This window comes from Ranitomeya variabilis, chromosome 1, assembly GCF_051348905.1.
Source record: "Ranitomeya variabilis isolate aRanVar5 chromosome 1, aRanVar5.hap1, whole genome shotgun sequence".
Classification (NCBI taxonomy): Eukaryota; Metazoa; Chordata; class Amphibia; order Anura; family Dendrobatidae; genus Ranitomeya; species Ranitomeya variabilis.
In genome coordinates this window covers 643,955,221-643,975,000 of record NC_135232.1, presented here as the reverse complement: position 1 = coordinate 643,975,000, position 19,780 = coordinate 643,955,221, and the positions used below count along the sequence as shown (strand labels likewise).

Below are 19,780 nucleotides of genomic sequence, written 5' to 3'. Positions count from 1 at the left end.
AGTTTAGGATGGTTCCAGTACAGACACTTCTTTGCAGTGCTTCCTCTTCAGACACTGAACACTGCTGCCTTTCGAACACAGTTAAGCCCCAGATCACAGCCTAGGGTGGAGATAAGGTGGACATCCTCCCACACACTCTATAGGTGTTGACATAAAACTCAGCCCATTATACAAATTTTAACTCCTCACCGCACTTTGTGATATAAAACCCAGAGATTTTTCTCCAGCACACTGACACCATTAAGCGTAGTGAAAGATATCTCCCCTCCAGCACTTTAGGAGTGACTGTCACACTATCTATACTTTATTAAAGAAAGGATACTGAGTGCACAACCCATTAGAGTATAATAGAGAATAGTATAATGGACCCATCTAGGCTTGCACAAGATCGATCTTCCTACAGAGAAATTTGTCAACAAGTCGCCATACCTCAAGATCAAGACTAGAGGCCATTAAATAAATAAACCATCACTGCCTAGGTCCATTATCTTAGGCTAGGGTCACATTGCGTTAGGGCAGTCCGTTTAGCACATAGCGCTACGGACTGCGCTAACGCAATGTTCCAAAAGGGATCGCGTTAGCCGATCCCGCTAGCGCAGGTCCCCGATCTGCGCTAGCAAGGAACAGACCGCGAACGCTGCAAGCAGCGTTCGATGGCCGTCACTCGAATGACGGCACATCGCTAGCGCACGCCCAATGTGGGCGGGCGCTAGCGATGCGTTCGCCATTACAGGCAATGGCGGCGTTAACAGACTACGTTACATTGCGTTATGCCGCGGTGTAACGTAGTCCGTTAAACGCGGTCACATAACGCAATGTGACCCTAGCCTAAGGAGATGAAGTAGTGACTGAAGGCATCACTTCATTCCAAAATGTATTTGATCCAACATTCACTTCCGCATCCTTGCGTATTGGATGGGGAGTTCAAAGGTAGTGACAAATATGAACATAGAAGAGACTCCGCAGGCTAGAGTTTTCTCAATAACACATGGACATTTAGAAACAGGTGGAGAGTCTTTGAAGAGGCAAGTAATTTACAATAACAGGAGAATTGACAGCCTAACACTGGGAAATACAATGGCCACTTTGACCCTAAGGTCTCTGCATTCCTACCATCTTTTTTATCTATTTTTCACTACCGCTATTACACGCTGTTTATTAACCTTAAAAGCAATGATCTCCCCAAAAGAAATCGAAGTGTTCGAAACATATGGTCTCTGATACGCGGATTAAAGCTATAAGAAAGGAACTGCAAAACCAAGCACAGTACGGAATCAGAGGTCAGTGAGGTTTCTTGCACGCAAGAAACGGAGCTATTTTCAGTGGTTCAGTTTTATTACCATCAGCATTTTCTCTTATTTTGTTATTTAATTTTTAAGTTGCAAAAACTCTCATCAGTTCTCCAACTAGCACATGTAGAGCCATTTTACTTCCATACACAAGAATTTGCATAGAATCAAATATCCACAGGGATTAATTAACCCACTTCAATGCTATGGATTTAAGAGCAAAAGCAAATCCTGCATTAATCTGATTTTTTTTCTGAAAAAAAAAAATAATTTTTAAAAAGTAAACCTTTAAAAGGGATTCTCAGCTCTGCGTAGCCGTAAATATTAGTGCTATGTAGCAATGAAGAACAGTAACAATTTACACAGAGGAATATAAAGAGAAATGGACAAGACTAATGGACTATTGTAGGTATGCACAGTAAACGTTATGTAAGCATACATATGATAATTTAATAAAATAAATTGTAAAAGGCTTTATTTGTTCAGATGTTCTGATTACTACACTATTCTAATGATCAAAAACCATGAAAACATTATGTAGGCATGGTGCAGTTATTCTATTTATTTCTACCATTTCTGAACTTGTCTGCAGATATCAAACATGCCAATTTAAAAAGAAGTTGAAGCTTTTGGGATCAGAGTCATTTCTGATTCTGGCCAGAGATGCATATTAACAGCTAATTCGTCTATTCAAGCATCACTGTGATGTAAACGTGCAGCACTTTGTACCAAGTGCCATCTGCCTGTAACCCAAATGTATGCCATGGAGCAGGAAAGTGTTAAACCCTTACATGTCACAATCAATAGCAAATGCAGAAAATAAGAGGCTTGATAAAGGCATCCTCATGGAACTCACTGAATCTAATCAAAGAATCCCATGTCCACCATCTGTAAGCACACATTAAAGCCTAATAAGATGACTAGGAAAATTAAGGCTTGTTTACACAATTGTTTTTATTTTATTTTATTTTTGGATGCCTACGGGAATGTTACAACGTACAGGCGCAGTGTCCACCTAGCCCAATACAGACAAGTGCTGATCTGTGTAACAGTTTCCACTTACTACACATGATAGATTTCAAAACTATTTTTTTTGTAAGACTTATTAGAAGAACACCTTTTAGGCTATGTGCACACATTTTTTAGCTCTGGGGATTTTTCCGCAGCAGATTTCATAATCCGCACAAGGAATTGACATGCTGCGGTATGTAAACCGCAGCGTTTCAGCGCGTTTTTTTCCGCAGCATGTGCACTGCGGATTGTGTTTTCCAAAGGTTTACATTGTACTGTAAATGCATGCAAAGCTGCTGCAGATCCGCTGTGGATTCGCAGCAAAATCCGCAACGTGTGCACATAGCCTTAGTCCACAAAAGGATCCTTCCATACAAGTGTTTGATATTAAATCATTGCTTCCTTAGCCAAACCAATAATAATCATCCCAATGCAAAAATGCCCTGCAAGATGTTTTGGCGACATGTTAAAAAGCTCAAGCTGAAAAACTTCATAGCCAATAGAAAAATTATATTTTAAAAATATTTTTCCCCTTTCAACTCCCCCCCCCTCCCCATCAACTCTTTTTCTAAAAAAGAAAAATCAATGGTCTGACATTAAAGAGATGGACACCGCTAGAAAGGAGCCTAAACTTGAATTATGAAACTGATTTTATTCAAACTACAGTAAGCAGATCTGTGAGTGATAAATTGCTGGAATCAGGGTCTCTGCCCCTACATCCTGCAGCTCTCAGATTATGTAGCAAAAACCTTCTGACAGATTCCCTTTATAGGCCTGGAATTTCCCATCTAAAAGAAACAAAAAACCATTACACACATACAGAGATTGTTTTGGATGACTAACAGACCAGCCGGGCAACCCGCAGACCAGCCGGGCAACCAACAGTTATGGGGACTTCCAACACAGGTGATGTCTGGGGAGAGACGAAACATGCAATGTCAAATTTCAACACCCAGTGCTTTAGTATTCCGCTAGAAAAGCTGTGGCCATGACTGGCAGCTGTTTACTTCCATCTCCCAGTTAAAACACACGAACACTTGACTGAGCACCTCACATAGAAGAGTCAGGAGTTATAGCTCTCTGGTGAAAGGATGTTTGGCCGACACATACAGGTGCTTCTCACAAAATTAGAATATCAAAAAGTTAATTTCAGTTCTTCAATACAAAAAGTGATATAGCAGGGGTCCCCTATCTGTAGCTCAGGAGCCACATGTGACTCATGGTCCCATGAATTGTGGCTTGCGGCTGTCTGCCAGCTCGGTGAATTAGCTCCAGATTTGGTAAACTGGTATGAAGAGCACATCTCAAAATGGTGAACTTTATGAGCAGCCCTGCATAGAAGAGCAGATTTGGGTACACTTATACTGGTCTTGGGGGTTTAGAGATAATTTAAGTATGATACGCTGGAGATAGGACGGTACTACCGGTCAGAGGAGGTGCTTGAAGATGGATGCGACTGTGTTGGGAGTGCGTGAGGGGAGAATGCTGAATGTGCTGGGAACCCCTGGATCTTGGTATATTGCTTCAGGGGGATTTGTGTGGAAAAACTTTGGTTGCCACTACTGTGAGGGGGGCAGTAGGTTCACGACCCTCTTGCAGAGCTGAATGTGGCTCTCAAGGTCAGAAAGGTTGGGGACCACTGTTATATAGAGTCATGCAGTATTGATGCAAAAGGAGCCTGGACCAAGTACTGAGTGCATTTACTGAACATACATTTCAGTAGGCCAACATTTCGGATTTTAAAGTAATTTTTCAAGCTGGTGTTATAAAGTATTCTAATTTACTGAGATAATGACTTTTGGATTTTCATTGGCTGTAAGCCATAATCATCAGCATTAACAGAAATAAACACGTGAAATACATCACTGTCTGTAATGACTCTATATAATATACGAGTTTCACTTTTAGTATTGAAGAACTCAACTGGTTGATGATATTCTAATTTTATGAGATGCACCTGTATCACGTGTATATCAAGCTTTAGCCTTACGAGTTATTCATAGGGAAAGCACTAAACAGTCAGCCATGTCTTCCAGCAGAGTCACTGGACAATGCAGATGGGTGCAAATTAGGTCCATAAATATATATCTATCTCAATGCTTTTCCATGGCCTCTCAACACAGCAGCATTTCAGCTCTATACAGAATGCCTGTTATTGGCATGACATCCTCTTCACACAGGGAGATAAGCTGCAGACAACAAATAGTTACAGAACAAGGCCCATTTAAGACCATGTTTTTCCATTAGGCTACGTTCACATTTGCGTTGTGCGGCGCGGCGACGCAACGCACAACGCATGCAAAAACGCATGCAACACGCAGCTTTTTGTGACGCATGCGTCCAATTTTGGCATGATTTTCGGCGCAAAAAAAATGCAACATGCAGCGTCCTGTGCACCCTGACGCTTGCGCCAAAAATGACGCATGCGTCACAAAACGCAAGACAACGCATGTCCATGCGCCCCCCTGTTAAATATAGGAGCGCAAGACGCATGCGCCGCCGAACCTGCGCCCGACGCAACGCAAATGTGAACGTAGCCTTACTGCTGCTTGTTAAAAAAAAAAAAAAAAGCGGTGCTGCCTTCACCTTCTCCAGGAGGACCGGAGTCTACCCTATTGCCCTCATCAGCAGAGAGTAAGCTTAGAAGCTCTGCCTGTGTAGACTAAACGCCCCGTTCAGAGGCATCAAGCTCACCAATTTGCTGCAGCATGGTCTACGTGAGACAGTTTGTGTTTCCCAGTGAGAATTGCCGATAATGCTGCATACATATCTAGGGCATTTGCTGAAAATTAACTTTAAATATAATCCGTCAGCAGGTTTTGCTTTGTGGTGATCTGAGAGCAGCATGATTTAGAGCCAGAGCCCCTGATTCCAGGGATGTATCACGTACTGGGCTTCTTGCTGCAGTTTTAATAGATCCCCAGTTTTCTCTGATGTAGATGTTACAGTCTCTTGAATGCTGAGCTGTATATTACAGCGCCCACACCACTAATTGGAAGAAAGCTGCCAATCAGTGGTGGGCATGTGATACCTAGTCAGTTAGTGATAATCTCCTGCTGATAAAACACTGATTGTATTGAAACACAGTCTAGTAAGTGACACATCCTTATAATCAGGCTCCCTTTCCCTATATCATGCCGCTGCTCAGATTAAATAGCACAAGCCTGCCGACAGATTCCCTTTAAGAAAATACACAGTGGAATGCAGTACTCAAAAATTTCATTTACATGTTGCGGATATTTTAAGAGCAGAAAGACAAAATGATAAAATGATAACACAGTTGTCAACTTATAGCTAAATTTCTATAGTAACAGACGAATGACAACACAGATCTAACAAATAAGATTCTGATTGATAACCTCCTGGGCCAAGCACAGAGACTGCAGACTACACGAAGCACTGTATGGCGCAGAAGGGGAGAGCGCAGGTAACATGGTACAACAGGCAAGAACAGTGCTGAGCATTCCAGAAGAAATTAAATATTTACCAGATGTCCCTTACATTTGTTCTAAAGAGTTTTTAATGGTGCAGTCAGGGGATGGACTTTATACAACTTATGCAAAGTGAATGCATTGGTTTGGGGTCAAGAGTAAATGCAGGCTGAACAGGGAAAAAGAAAAAAAAAAAAAAAAAAAAGGACAAAATAAAATAAAAAACCTAAACACAACTCAGCACCTCCATGTTTTGCTTGCTTTATGTGTCCAGAAAGGGTTGAAGTCCAAAGGTTATAAACAACGTATCACCTTGTAAGCACATTACAAAGATAGACTTGGTCAGACAACTAGAACTAAAAGACTGGAGACTGGAGGACTAAACAGTACCGCACCTGTTTTTGTAAATCCGCAGGTAAACCGCACTGTGGATTACCTGCGGATTTACTGCGGAATTACCGCGGTTTTTGTGCGGATTCCTATTATAGAGCAGGTGTAAACCGCAGCGGAATCCGAACAAAGAATTGACACGCTGCGGAATAAACAACGCAGCGTTTCCGCGCGGTATTTTCCGCAGCATGTGCACAGCGGATTTTGTTTTCCATAGGTTTACATGGTACTGTAAATGCATGGAAAGCTGCTGCGAATCCGCATCTGCGGATCCGCAGCAAAATCCACAGCGTGTGCACATAGCCTAACTGTGCATTTACTCTGACCCATCATTGCCAGCGAGCGTGCCCAGGAACATTTGCTTCTTGATAACCTTGTAGAGTAACCAGGCTGTCAATCAATCGCTCTTCCGGTGAAATGATGTTTGCGCAAAGTAAAAATATTGCTAAAGAGAATCAAACACACTACTAAATTATATAAAAAAACAAAAAAAAACAAAAAAAACAACCACTCCAAAACTCAAAAGAAGAAGGAACATTTTCTGAAGTGGTTGCCACCTAAAATACTTGTTGACCGCTCCGGCCGGCATTTCAGCAGCTTCTGCTGATGCCACGTTGATAGCACAGCAGCTTCTCTTCCGCTCTGTTGAGGTCATGCCGATTGACAGTCAGCTCCCTAACTGTGGGAAACCAGCTGTCAATTAGCATGATGTCGGCAGTAGTCACGACCTGTCAACAGAGCAGGAGAAGAAGAGCTGCTCTGTTGATGTGGAGCAGAGAATCACTGTCAGGGACCACACTGTGCCGCCACTGGGTAAAACTGACAGATAGTTGCATCCGTTAGCAAATACCTGCCCGTTAGTTTTTAGGCCTATATATTAAAATAAAAAAAAAATCTGGGTAACCCATTTAGGTACAGTCCTTTTAGTTTTAGCATTTGACTGAATCTGAGCAGAATGTGTAGCTCTATCCATTTCACAATTCATCCTGCTGCTTCCATTAGCGCCATACTTGCTCATGGCATAGATTTGCCTTAACCACGGTTGACAAGTGATGCGATATGCTTGGGATCATGGATCAAAAAAAAAAAAAAAAAAGTTCAGTCTTTTTTTTTTTAACGAAACAAAAAAACTAAGACAAATGCAATTCACACGGATGTAATATAGATACAAAACAGTCCGCATTTTTTTGATGGGGAAAAGAATTGGATGTGGGAACATAAATACAAGACTCTCCTTCCTGAAGTAGGCAGGTTTTTGCCTTTAGATATTTTGTAGAAAAGTCTACTACCTTTTTGTTCTTGAGCATTAGGCTGCCGTCACACTAGCAGTATTTGGTCAGAATTTTATATCAGTATCTGTAAGCCAAAACCAGGAGTGGAACAATGAGAGGAAAAGTATAACAGAAACATATGCTCCACTTCTGTATTTATCACCCACTCCTGGTTTTGGCTTACACATACTGATGTAAAATACTGACCAAATACTGATAGTGTGATGGCAGCCTTACCAGTGGTCTAGCCTTGAGATGAACCCCACAATTTCCATCCATGAAGGAGTGAATTTTAGACTTCCTCAAACATTTTCTTCACTTGGCTAGATGTTGCCAAAGCTATATTTCCCTCATCATGGAAAGCTCCCTCATCACAAGTTATTCATGGACTTTTGAGGGTTAAAGAATTCACCAGTGAATTTCTATTTAAGAAAGCAATGTGAAAAAAAAACAAAAAAAACCTTAGTTCACGTCTAAAATTTTTAGGAAAATAGGAGTATTTATAAATTTTGGGCGTTTCACAGACATAGGGTCCATGTGAAATACCTGACGTGCACCCCACTATTGAATTCAATGGGTGTGCGTGTCTGAATTTGTGGCCCTTAGGCTATGTGCACACGTTCCGGATTTTTCACGTTTTTCGGTGGTTTTCTGTGGCAAAAATGCTTAAAAAACGCATACATTAAGCATCCCATCATTTTTAATGCATTCCGCAATTTCTGCACCTGTTGCGGGGTTTTTTCCGCGATAAAAACGCATCGCGGAAAAAAAATGCAGCATGTTCATTAATTTTGCAGATTTCCCGCTATTTATTGCATTGGGAAGCTCCGGAAAAAAACGCAAAAAATATGCATGCGGATTTTCTGTAAAATTAGTCAGGATTTTCTCAGGAAAATTCTGCACACTTTCCGGAACGTGTGAAGGGGCCTTACACAAAGTCCAATGCAAGAAAAGAAAAATGATGCCGCATTCTTCTGCTGCAGTTTAGGCCGCATTCACACATCCATGTTTCAGGATCTGTGTAATGACAGCATTACACAGACCCTGAAATTGTGTAACTCATCAGTGCCACATGTACCGACACCTGGGAAGCAGCGGTACAGTTAGCGCTGTTCCCAGGCGCTGAAGACCGCTTTCATCATTCTTCCCTGCTCTGCCAGAGAGCAGGGGAGAATGCTGAGAGTTACATTCAACTGATAACAGTGAGAGCAGTGATGGCACTATTAGGCTATGTGCACACGTTGCGGATTAGCCTCAGGAACTTTTTGTGCGGATTCGAATCTCTTGGTGGAAAATGCAAGTGCAGATTTGATGCGGATTTACTCTGTTTTTTACCCCTGCGGATTTCTATAATGGAAATGGAATGGGTACAAAAATGCTGAAGATCCGCACAAAAGTAGTGACATGCTACTTCTTTTAATCTGCAGCGTTTCCGCACGGAACTTTCCACACCATTAGCACAGCATTTTTTTTTTCTATTGATTTACATTGTACTTTAAATCACTTGCGGATCTGCAGCGTTTCTGAGTGGAAAAAACGTTGTGGATCCGCAGTAAATTCGCAACTTGTGCACATAGCCTTACTCCAATCAGCCTACACCTCTTTGACTTTCTCACAGTTCTGAGGTCACCGCAGTTCAGCCAAGCTGGAGAAGCAGCCCCAGTGACTGGCAGCAGCTTGGATGATGTCACCACTGGTCACTGAGGCTTCTTGGTACCGTCCAGGTTGAAAACCATTTATCCCCAGACATGGATTACAGCGTGGGACAGAACGGAGAGTGAGAGAAGTTTTTTTTATTGTTGTTTTATTACAGAAGACGAGGGATTCAATGGAATGGGCGTTAGGAGTTTGTTATTTTTAATTAAAAATGTAGATGTGTGTTTTGTTTTTATTTCAAATTAAAGACTTTATACTTGCCGTGCATTTATTTACCTTACAATCTATAGAAATAGTAATGAATAGGTGTCTTATACATTACTAACCCACGAGCTAGACGTCACCAGACGATACAAAGAGGACATCAACCCCACAAATGTTTTTTTTTTTTATAGCGCAGCGGCAGTTGATGAATACTCCCATCAGTCACTCCTGCTTTCACTGTTATTAGCAGCAGGGGAAAAGCGCTAAAAGTACCACTGTTTCCAAGGCGCCGGTATGTGGCACACTGATGACATGGATGTCATCTGTGTGCCCATGTGGGGGACGTTTTGCGGCCTGTGATGCTGTAAAAAAGAAAAAAAAAAAAGCCAGCGTATTTTGCCCACGAACACACGGTCCATGGAAATAACACTGACATGTGCACAGACCCATTGACTTGAATGGGTCTGTGTGTGCAAGTGTCTCCAGTACATGTGAGAAAAATGTTTAGAATTGAGAGTCCTCAGTGGTTGATACCTTTTAATGGCTAACTGAAAGCATTAAGCTACTTACGGGTAGCGGCATTTTTCGGAGGCCCATGACAGCACTACGAGAGAGGGGATCCGCCCTTAACCCCTTCCCGACATGTGACGGAATAGTACGTCACATGTCGGGACCCCCGCTTTGATGTGCGCTCCGGCGGTGAGCGCACATCAAAGTCGCGACATGTCAGCTGTTTTTTACAGCTGACATGTGCGCGCAATAGCGGCGGGTGAAATCGCGATCACCCGCCGCTATTAACTAGTTAAATGCCGCTGTCAAACGCAGACAGCGGCATTTAACTACCGCATCCGGCCGTGCGGCCGGATATGAGCGCATCGCCGACCCCCGTCACATGATCGGGGGTCGGCGATGCTCCTCCATTGTAACCATAGAGGTCCTTGAGACCTCTATGGTTACTGATTGCCGGTGGCTGTGAGCGCCCCCCTGTGGTCGGCGCTCACAGCACACCTGCATTTTAGCTACATAACAGCGATCTGATGATCGCTGTTATGTAGCAGAGCCGATCGGGCTGTGCCTGCTTCTAGCCTCACATGGAGGCTATAGAAGCATGGCAAAAGTAAAAAAAAAAAGTTTTTAAAAATGTGAAAAAAATAAAAAATATATAAAAGTTTAAATCACCCCCCTTTCGCCCCAATCAAAATAAATCAATAAAAAAAAACCCCAACCTACACATATTTGGTATCGCCGCGTTCAGAATCGCCCGATCTATCAATAAAAAAAAAAGCATTAACTTGATCGCTAAATGGCGTAATGAGAAAAAAATTCGAAACGCCAGATTTACGTTTTTTTGGTCGCCACGACATTGCATTAAAATGCAATAACGGGCGATCAAAAGAACGTATCTACACCAAAATGCTATCATTAAAAACGCCAGCTCGGCACGCAAAAAATAAGCCCTCACCTGACCCCAGATCACGAAAAATGGAGACGCTACGAGTATTGGAAATTGGCGCAATTTTGTTTTGTTTTGTTTTTTGCAAAGTTTGGAATTTTTTTTCACCACTTAGGTGAAAAATAACCTAGTCATGTTAGGTGTCTATGAACTCGTAGTGACCTGGAGAATCATAATGGCAGGTTAGTTTTAGCATTTAGTGAACCTAGCAAAATAGGCAAGCAAAAAACAAGTGTGGGATTGCACTTTTTTTGCAATTTCACTGCACTTGGAATTTTTTTCCCGTTTTCTAGTACACGACATGCTAAAACCAATGATGTCGTTCAAAATTACAACTCGTCCCGCAAAAAATAAGCCCTCACATGGCCAAATTGACGGAAAAATAAAAAAAGTTATGGCTCTGGGAAGGAGGGGAGCGAAAAACGAAAACGGAAAAACGGAAAAAGCTCCGGGGGTGAAGGGGTTAAGGAACAGGAAACCTACAGATACAAAAGGGCGGCACCTCTCCCATGCATCAGTTGTATTTCAGAGCCTTGAGAGGACTACCGCGGTTAGTGGCATACACATATACATTATATACATTTTGAAAACGAAAATAATCTATTAAATTGTAGCTAGACACCATACGTGAAATCTACATAACACACTATATACAAATTAGGAAGTGCAACCCCCACGTGAATAGGGAGGGAACTAAGGGTGCTGTCATGGGCCTCCGAAAAATGCCGCTACCCGTAAGTAGCTTAATGCTTTATTCGGACTCCCATGACAGCACTACGAGAGATTTACAGAGATGTAAGCTACCTTAGGGAGGGACTATAGTCTGCAGCACCCTTAACCCGAAGGAGAGATCAGAGGACCCCAAATTCAACCGATAGTGCTTAAAGAACGTGGAAGGGGACGACCAAGTGGCCGCCTTACATATTTGTTCCACCGATACTCCAGATCTTTCTGCCCAGGATGACGCCATGGCCCGGGTGGAATGTGCCTTTAGATTCTGCGGAGCTGGCCCCCCACCCGCTGTATAAGCCATAGAGATAGTTTCCCTAATCCATCTAGCCAGTAAATATTTTGACACTCTACAACCTTTCTTTGGACCTTGGAAGGAAAGAAGCAGTGCCTCATCCTTCTTCCAACTATCGGTGACTGAAATATACTGTAGAAGAGATCTCCTAACGTCTAACGTATGAAGCTCCTGCTCTTTAGGATTAGATGGATTAGGAACAAAAGATGGTAAAACTATCTCCTGTGACCTATGAAACCGTGTTGCTACCTTCGGCAGATATGCTGGGTCTGGTCTAAGGACTACCCTGTCAGACAGGAACTCTGTAGGATCCAGTCCCTTCAGGAACAGGAAACCAACTGATGCATGGGAGAGGAGCCGCCCTTTTTGTATCTGTAGGTTTCCGGTTCCTTAAGGGCGGATCCCCTCTCTCGTAGTGCTGTCATGGGAGTCAGAATAAAAGATGGTTACAAATTGCAAGCTTTCGAGACTACTCAAGTCTCTTCATCAGGCATAGACTAATACAAATTCTGAAGAATCACATATTTATGCACAACATAGCACAGAAAAAAAATTACTTGTATTGAAAGGTAACTTCAAAACACAGAGACAGAAGAGTATGGGAATATAAACTGATGACGACCTTTGACTGACTTAGTGGTGGAATGAATGTGTCGCATGGATTTATGTCTTTCTACATCAACTAAGGAACTTGCCCCTCAGACTATAAGGGGTCATCACAACAGAGACCCCAATCAGGACAATAAAACATTCCTTATCTAAGAACTGGCCCAACATTTATGGACATAACTGTTTATCACTCATGGTAATTCTGCTTCATGCCACCTGTCTTATCCATGTTTTTTTTTTTGTTTTTTTTGTTCTGTGCTATGTTGTGCATAAATATGTGATTCTTCAGAATTTGTATTAGTCTATGCCTGATGAAGAGACCTGAGTAGTCTCGAAAGCTTGCAATTTGTTACCATCTTTTCAGTTAGCCATTAAAAGGTATCAACCACTGAGGACTCTCAATTCTAAACATTTTTCTATCTACTGGCTAACACGGTACCAAGATATATCTTTCCTGTATCCATTACATGTGAAAACTTTCACCACATATACCTGAGACACGGAAAAGTGAAAGAGGCCTTACATCTACTATATAATTGTCTAAGGGGTACTTCCGTCTGTCTAGGAAATCCTGCGTCGCTGATTGGTTGCGGCCGCCAGGGATGGGCACAGTCCGGCCGAGAATTAGTCCCTCCCTACTTCCATCCAGTCAGTGCCTGGCGCCCGCTCCATACTCCCCTCCAGTCAGCGCTGACACAGGGTTAATGGCAGTGTTAACGGACCGCGTTACGCTGTGGTGTAACGCACTCCGTTACCGCTGCTATTAACCCTGTGAGACCAACTTTTTACTAGAGTGTTGCCTATGCAGCATCAATAGTAAAAAGATCTAATATTAAAAATAAAAAAAACCTGCTATGCTCACCTTCCGTCGTCCACCGACGTCTCGACCGCTAAGTCTTCTGGGTAATTTCGCAATGCATCTCTGGGAACAGAAGCTGGCGGCAGCCGCGCGCATAGGGACAGCTTCGCTGCACGCCGGAGGGTGAGTATATAACTATTTTTTAATTAATTTTTTTTTTTTTTTTTTACAGGGATATGGTGACCACACTGCTATATACTGCGTGGGCCGTGTTATAGACTGCGTGTCTGCTATATACTACATGGCTCCTATATACTACGTGGCCTGTGCTATATACTATGTGGCTGCTATATACATACGCTAGAATACCCGATGCGTTAGAATCGGGCCACCGGGCCACCATCTAGTAGAGCATATCTTGCTCTGAAAAACATATCTTGCCTTAGACAACCCAACTATTTGCATTTGCTCGTTGTAATGTTTAATTTCCCCTGTGGTGGCGATGTAGGCAAATTCTACACTTGTAATCTGTGGGTGTAACCGGATCACATTCGATTGCTCAGGGTCTCAGAAGGAGGGAGCACTTTGTGATCAGCTCTACTTTTCAAAAGGCTTCATACATATTTTGACTAAAGAAGGCCATACCCGCCAATATGAGCCCACAGATGACATTTGGGCACCTTGAAATTTCAATGGCCAATCCTTTTGTTCTCCTAGAGGAGCCCAGCCAGGATTCGTTCTTGAGATAGATGCAAGTCCCAGTATTAGGACTTGTGCCATAGATGTCCCAGATTGAACCGGGGATAGTACATTCTTTACATGACTTACCTGCAGGAGGTGACTTAGGCTCTAACTGTTTAATTAACACCTGAGTTCCCGCAATGCATTGCTCTCTGGTTATAGAAAAATCAGAAACTATTGTTCTGTCCATTACATGATAAAACATTAGATAATTAAAAACAAGAGTACAGCTAAGTAAAGCACAGAACCTACAAAGACATTTCACAATTTACACAATGTGGCAAACTCCATGGTTCCGCCAAAGTGGAGTTTCCCTTTAAGAGACATGACCTTGAACCCTTTCTTGGAATATTCCACAGGTAGAAAATCAAGCCCAGGAATGACATCACTTTCCCATACAAGTCTCCACAATATTCAGAATGCCAGGTTTCGTTTCCTACTGCCTCTTTTATCTAAGGTACTTCATGTAACATGTTAGTTACAGTAGGTGTCACACACATTGTTTTCTAAGGCTACTTTCATACACCAGTTTTTTGCAGTCAGGCACAATCCGGCGAATTTTGAAAAAAAAAGGATCCGGCAAAAGTTAGCGTTGGATCCGTTTTTTTTTTTTTTCATTGACTTGTATTAGTGACAGATGGCCTCACGTTTCATCCGTTTTTCGCCGGATCCGTCAAAAATTTGTTTTCCGGCAGCCGGAGAAAACGGACAAAGTAAGCTTTTTGTGTTCGTCGAAAAAACAGACAGCAATGGATCTGGCGCCATCCAGCTTTTGTTATAATGGAAGCATATGGCGCCGGATCCATCATATGACGGAACGGATTTTTTTTTTTTTTTTTTTTTTTTTATACACTGAGCATGCTCCGATTTTTCCATTTTCCATTCTGGGGTCTCGCTCTCTCCTCTCTTCCCCAGAATCCAAAATAGCCGGCAGATCCACATACTCAGATCCGGCAAAAAAAACTGATCCGTTGCATCAGTTTTTCAATTTGCGACCGATCCGTTCCGTTTTTTCCAAAATTCGCCGGATTGTGCCTGACGGCAAAAAACTGATGTGTGAAAGCAGCCTAATCACTGCAGGATGCAAATAGTTAATGAGGAGCCAAAGTGCATGCTCACACACAGGCCATGGTGCAGGAATAGGAAGCTTATACCGTACCTTCATATGTCACAGGATTTGTACAGAGACATTTATGTTCCCTTTTAACCTTGGTCTCCTATGTATAGCTGCTTCTGGGAAAGCTGAGGACCAATATGGCCGCAATTAGGCCACAACAGGTCGTGAGGCTAAAGATCTTATTATACTGGCAATGAAAGTAAATGGAGTCACATTGCAACCCAAACGAAATCTAACAAGGCAACTCCACTCTCTAGCACAATGTTTCGCCGCGTGACCTGCGTCACCAGCAAAGTGGCGGTGAAGCCCAAGCCTTAGGGTGTTTAAAGGGAATCTGTCAGCAGGTTTTTTCTATGCAATCTGACAGCAGCATAGTGTAGGGACAGAGATCCTGATTCCAGCGATGTGTCACTTAGTTTACTTAGTGCAGCAGCTATAATAAGATCACACTACTCTCTGTATAACCCCTCTCACATCACTGATTGGCAACTTTCTGCCTGTACACAGGAACCTGCTATCAGAACTGGGGGAGTGATTTGACCAGGAGGCAACTAGTCCTTTAGTGATAATCACCTGCTGATAAAACACTGATTGAAACTACAGCACACGGCCTAGTAAGCTACAGCCCTAGAATCAGGCTCTCAGCTCCTACGTTAGGCGGTCTCTCAGATTACATAATAAACACGCGGCACATGTTCACATCAGCCTCATACATCCAAGGCTCTAGAAAAAGGTCCAAGCATAACTTAGGCAGTATGAGCTCAGAGTGTGAACTACAGTCTGGGGTCATAGGTCGCCCACAAAATCCATTGTAAAGAAAAAGTACATTGCACAGTAAACATGGTGACTGACTGCTTGCCCCAGTGGCACGGTCTAGAACTGTGCGCTCTCGGATGCCACATAGGAGAAACACAGTAAGACTGAAACCTATCGGGAGCTTAGAGCATGCTCCAGGAACCCAGCCCTCTATAGATCAGTGCACAAGAGCTTGTCAGCACTGCACATACTCAACCACAGCTGCTAGATGACAAAGGAGAACGGTTCCCTAGGAAATGAGCTGTAAATAATACAAAATTGGATTCCTTTTACTGAGAACATAGGGGAAAATGGTAAAGTTTACTCAACTAAGAAGATGTGAATAACCCTTAGGCCAGGTTCAAACATCAGTATCTGTAAGCCAAAACTAAAAGTGGGACAATCAGAGGAAAAGTATAAGGGTATGTTTCCACGGGGCATATTGCTTGAGTTTTTGCTGTGGATCGGACGCTGCATGGAGCCGCAGAGCCCAATCCGCAGTGGCCAGATGTTACAGCATAGTGGATGGGATTTCATGAAATCCCATCTCCACTATGCGTTCAAACACGCAGCTGGCATCCCCGCGTAACCGGACATGTGGTGCGTCTTCATAGACGGCAGCATGTCTATATCTTGCGGAGCCGCTCAGTCTCCGCCAGATAAATAACACAGTCTATGTATAGGATGCGGTGATTCTGCATGGTTCAATGAACACATCCGGAATCACTGCGCGTACAAAAGTGGGCAGCGCTTTGGGCGGAGCGGGTATCTGCTGAGTCCAAAGCGCTGCCAATACGCCCCGTGGACACATAGCCTAATAGAAACAAGCCACCACTTCTGCATTTATCACCCACTCCTGGTTTTGGCTTACAAATACTGATGTAAAATACTGACCGTGTGAACATGGCCTTAAAGGAAATCTCCAGAGTGCCCCACACATTATTATGGAGTCCCGCACATTCCCGGTGAGTCCCACCTTGTTCCCCATCATTAGGCGGAGCAGTCGCCAACTAGGACAGCCTTTGTGTTGCTCATGGAGCTCTGGATGTCTCTCACAACTGCTCCCCAGCATTGGTAACTGGATCCTCCCCATAGGTTCACATAGAGAATATATGGGGGGCTCAGACGGGTGCTCCGGCAGGCGACAGTGCACACTATGCCCCACCCGTCAGGTACTACCACACTTGTGGGGGGCATTGTTACACGCCAGGACTGGGCCACACACATACTGGCGCAGCTATAGTACCAGGGGGTCACACCGCCTCAGTACCCTGTGGCACCACCCAGACCCATCACCAGGCTTCACCACTGGTGCCCATGTATAAGTGGGCACAGCAGGGCCGGGCACAACTCGCCCAGAGTTACCACAGACTTTGCCAACTTCATACAACACTGCAGATGTCAGCCATGATGCTAGTTACCACTGGCGCTGGCAGGACACTGCACGGACACAGAGTGCCCCTACAGCCCTGCCCACCGCCGGGCACATCACGTGACAGTGATGAGGAAACCTTAGCGCACAAGTGCGTGGCTCCCCTCCCAGGTGACACAGCCGTCCTCGCTGCTGACCGTGAGGGGGGAACACACAGAGAACCGCCAGGAACTCACCTGAGAGGCGGCGGTGACGTCCTCCCAGCCCCGGTCCGCAATCCCCAGTTCTCAGGTCTCTCTCACCTGTCCGGGTACAACCAAACCCAACAGCTCACAAGCGCTCAGGCACCACCCAATCAGAGCACCGCCTACGAAACGAGACAAAGCCGCGATTGGCGCATTGCCCTATCCTTCAATCACTAAAACCCTCCTACGACACTCCTCTACCTTAAGTCCCGCCTCCACACTCCTTAACTACCAGACTCGCCCCCTCTGCGAGGTGATTGGTTACGTTAGCAGGAATTTAGCGCTCATTGGTTTACGGGGAAGACTATCAAAAGTTCGACGAGGGAGGGCAGTTCCGCTGTGTCGTACGCGGTTTGGTTGCGCTGCGGATATGATACACTCGCGTGAGGGCGGAGCCAGAGGATTCGGGACTGACTGGCACCGTGAGGGAATCTTCGCAAAATACTCGGCATGAAAAAAAAAACTAAAACATTTTTATTTGCCCCTCATGACCATTTCTTTTTTATTGCATTTTTTATCGGCAGGTGCCAGGAGCCAGAACTTTGTTACTTTCTCAGTAGTTTATTATTTTTGGGATAAGTTGTATTTGTCCGTAGCGTTATTTTGAAGATAACATACAACTTAGGAACAAATATTAACTGTTTATGGAAAGAAACCTAGCAAAACAGCAGATCTGAAGCTTTTTTTTTTTTTTTTTTAACCCCTTCAAGTCGCGTCCCTTTTTCGTTTTTGCGTTTTTGTTTTTCACTCCCCTCCTTCCCAGAGCCATAACTTTTTTATTTTTCCGTCAATATGGCCATGTGAGGGCTTAATGTTTGCGGGACGAGTTGTACTTTTGAACGACACCATTGGTTTTACCATGTCTTTTACTAGAAAATGGGAAAAATTCCAAGTGCGATGAAATTGCAAAAAAAGTGCAATCTCACACTTGTTTTTTGTTTGGCTTTTTTGCTAGGTTCACTAAATGCTAAAACTGACCTGCCAATGTGATTCTCTATGTCATTACGAGTTCATAGACACCTAACATGTCTAGGTTATATTTTATCCAAGTGGTGAAAAAAAATTCAAAACTTTGCTTAAAAAAAAAGTGCCATTTTCCGATACCCGAAGCGTCTCCATTTTTCAGGATCTGGGGTCGGGTGAGGGCTTATTTTTTGCGTGCCGAGCTGACGTTTTTAATAATATCACTTTTGTGCAGATACATTCTTTTGATCGCCCGTTATTGCATTTTAATGCAATGTCGCGGCGACCAAAAAAAACGTAATTCTGGCGTTTCTAATTTTTTTTTCGCTACGATGTTTAGCGATCAGGTTAATGCTTTTTTTTATTGATAGATCGGGCGATTCTGAACGCAGCGATACCAAATATGTGTAGATTTGATTTTTTTATTGTTTTATTTAGGATGGGGCGAAAGGGGGGTGATTTAAACTTTTATATTTTTTATATTTTTTCATATTTTTAAAAACATTTTTTTTTTACTTGTGCCTTGCTTCAATAGCCTCCATGGGAGGCTAGAAGCTGGCACCACTCGATTGGCTCAGCTACATAGCAGCGATCATGAGATCGCTGCTATGTAGCTGAATTGCAGGTGTGCTGTGAGCGCCGACCACAGGGGGGCGGTCACAGCAGGCCGGCATTAGTAACCATAGAGGTCTCAAGGATCTCTATGGTTACCATCCTGATGCATTGCCGTCCCCCGATCATGTGACGGGTCGGCGATGACGTCAATTCCGGCCGCCTGGCCGGAAGCGCCGGTTAAATGCCGCTCTCTGCGTTTGACAGCGGCATTTAACAGGTTAATAGCGGCGGGTGAATAGCGATTTCACCCACCGCTATTGCGCGCACATGTCAGCTGTACAAAACAGCTGACATGTCGCAACTTTGATGTGGGCTCACCGCCGGAGCCCACATCAAAGGGGGAGACACGACATGCGCAGTACATGTACGGCGCATGTCGTGAAAGGGTTAAATCTGATGCCATTCACCGTACTGCACACAGAAAGGGTTAACTATATTCCGCGCGTCAATTGCAAATTTCTAAGGTTTTATTTCAAGTTTTAGGCCTGGGTCACACTAGAGAGTTTTACGGACGTATGAGAGGCGCAAAAGCTACGCATTGCACACGGACCAATGAGTCTCTATGGGGCAGCTCCTATCTGCCGTATATTTCTCAGCTGTATTTTACGGGCATAGAAAATCGCAGCATGATGCATTTGTCATTGCGCAAAATATCCGCCAATGAAAGTCTATGGGGGTGAGAAAAATACGAATTACACACGGACCATGCGTGTGACTTGCAAGAAATACACACCGATGTTCTATAGGAAAGCCGGCAGTTCAGCACGGTAGACAGGTACAGGTAGGTTAGAATAG

At 43.7% G+C, this 19,780-nt stretch overlaps 1 protein-coding gene across 11 annotated transcripts in view; it reads right to left on the bottom strand.

The window, feature by feature from the left end:
• The window catches only part of NUMB (NUMB endocytic adaptor protein), a 138,087-nt gene extending 120,435 nt beyond the window's left edge, over positions 1–17,652 (bottom strand). For 4 of the 11 annotated variants that reach the window (XM_077261649.1, XM_077261690.1, XM_077261674.1 and 1 more), the window contains exon 1: positions 17,399–17,551. The gene's annotated coding sequence lies outside the window, so the exon portion shown is untranslated. Of the gene's footprint in view, positions 1–17,398 lie in introns of all 11 variants that reach the window. The other 7 variants (XM_077261606.1, XM_077261639.1, XM_077261699.1 and 4 more) reach the window with 5 other exon arrangements.
• Between the last annotated feature and the right edge of the window lie 2,128 nt (positions 17,653–19,780).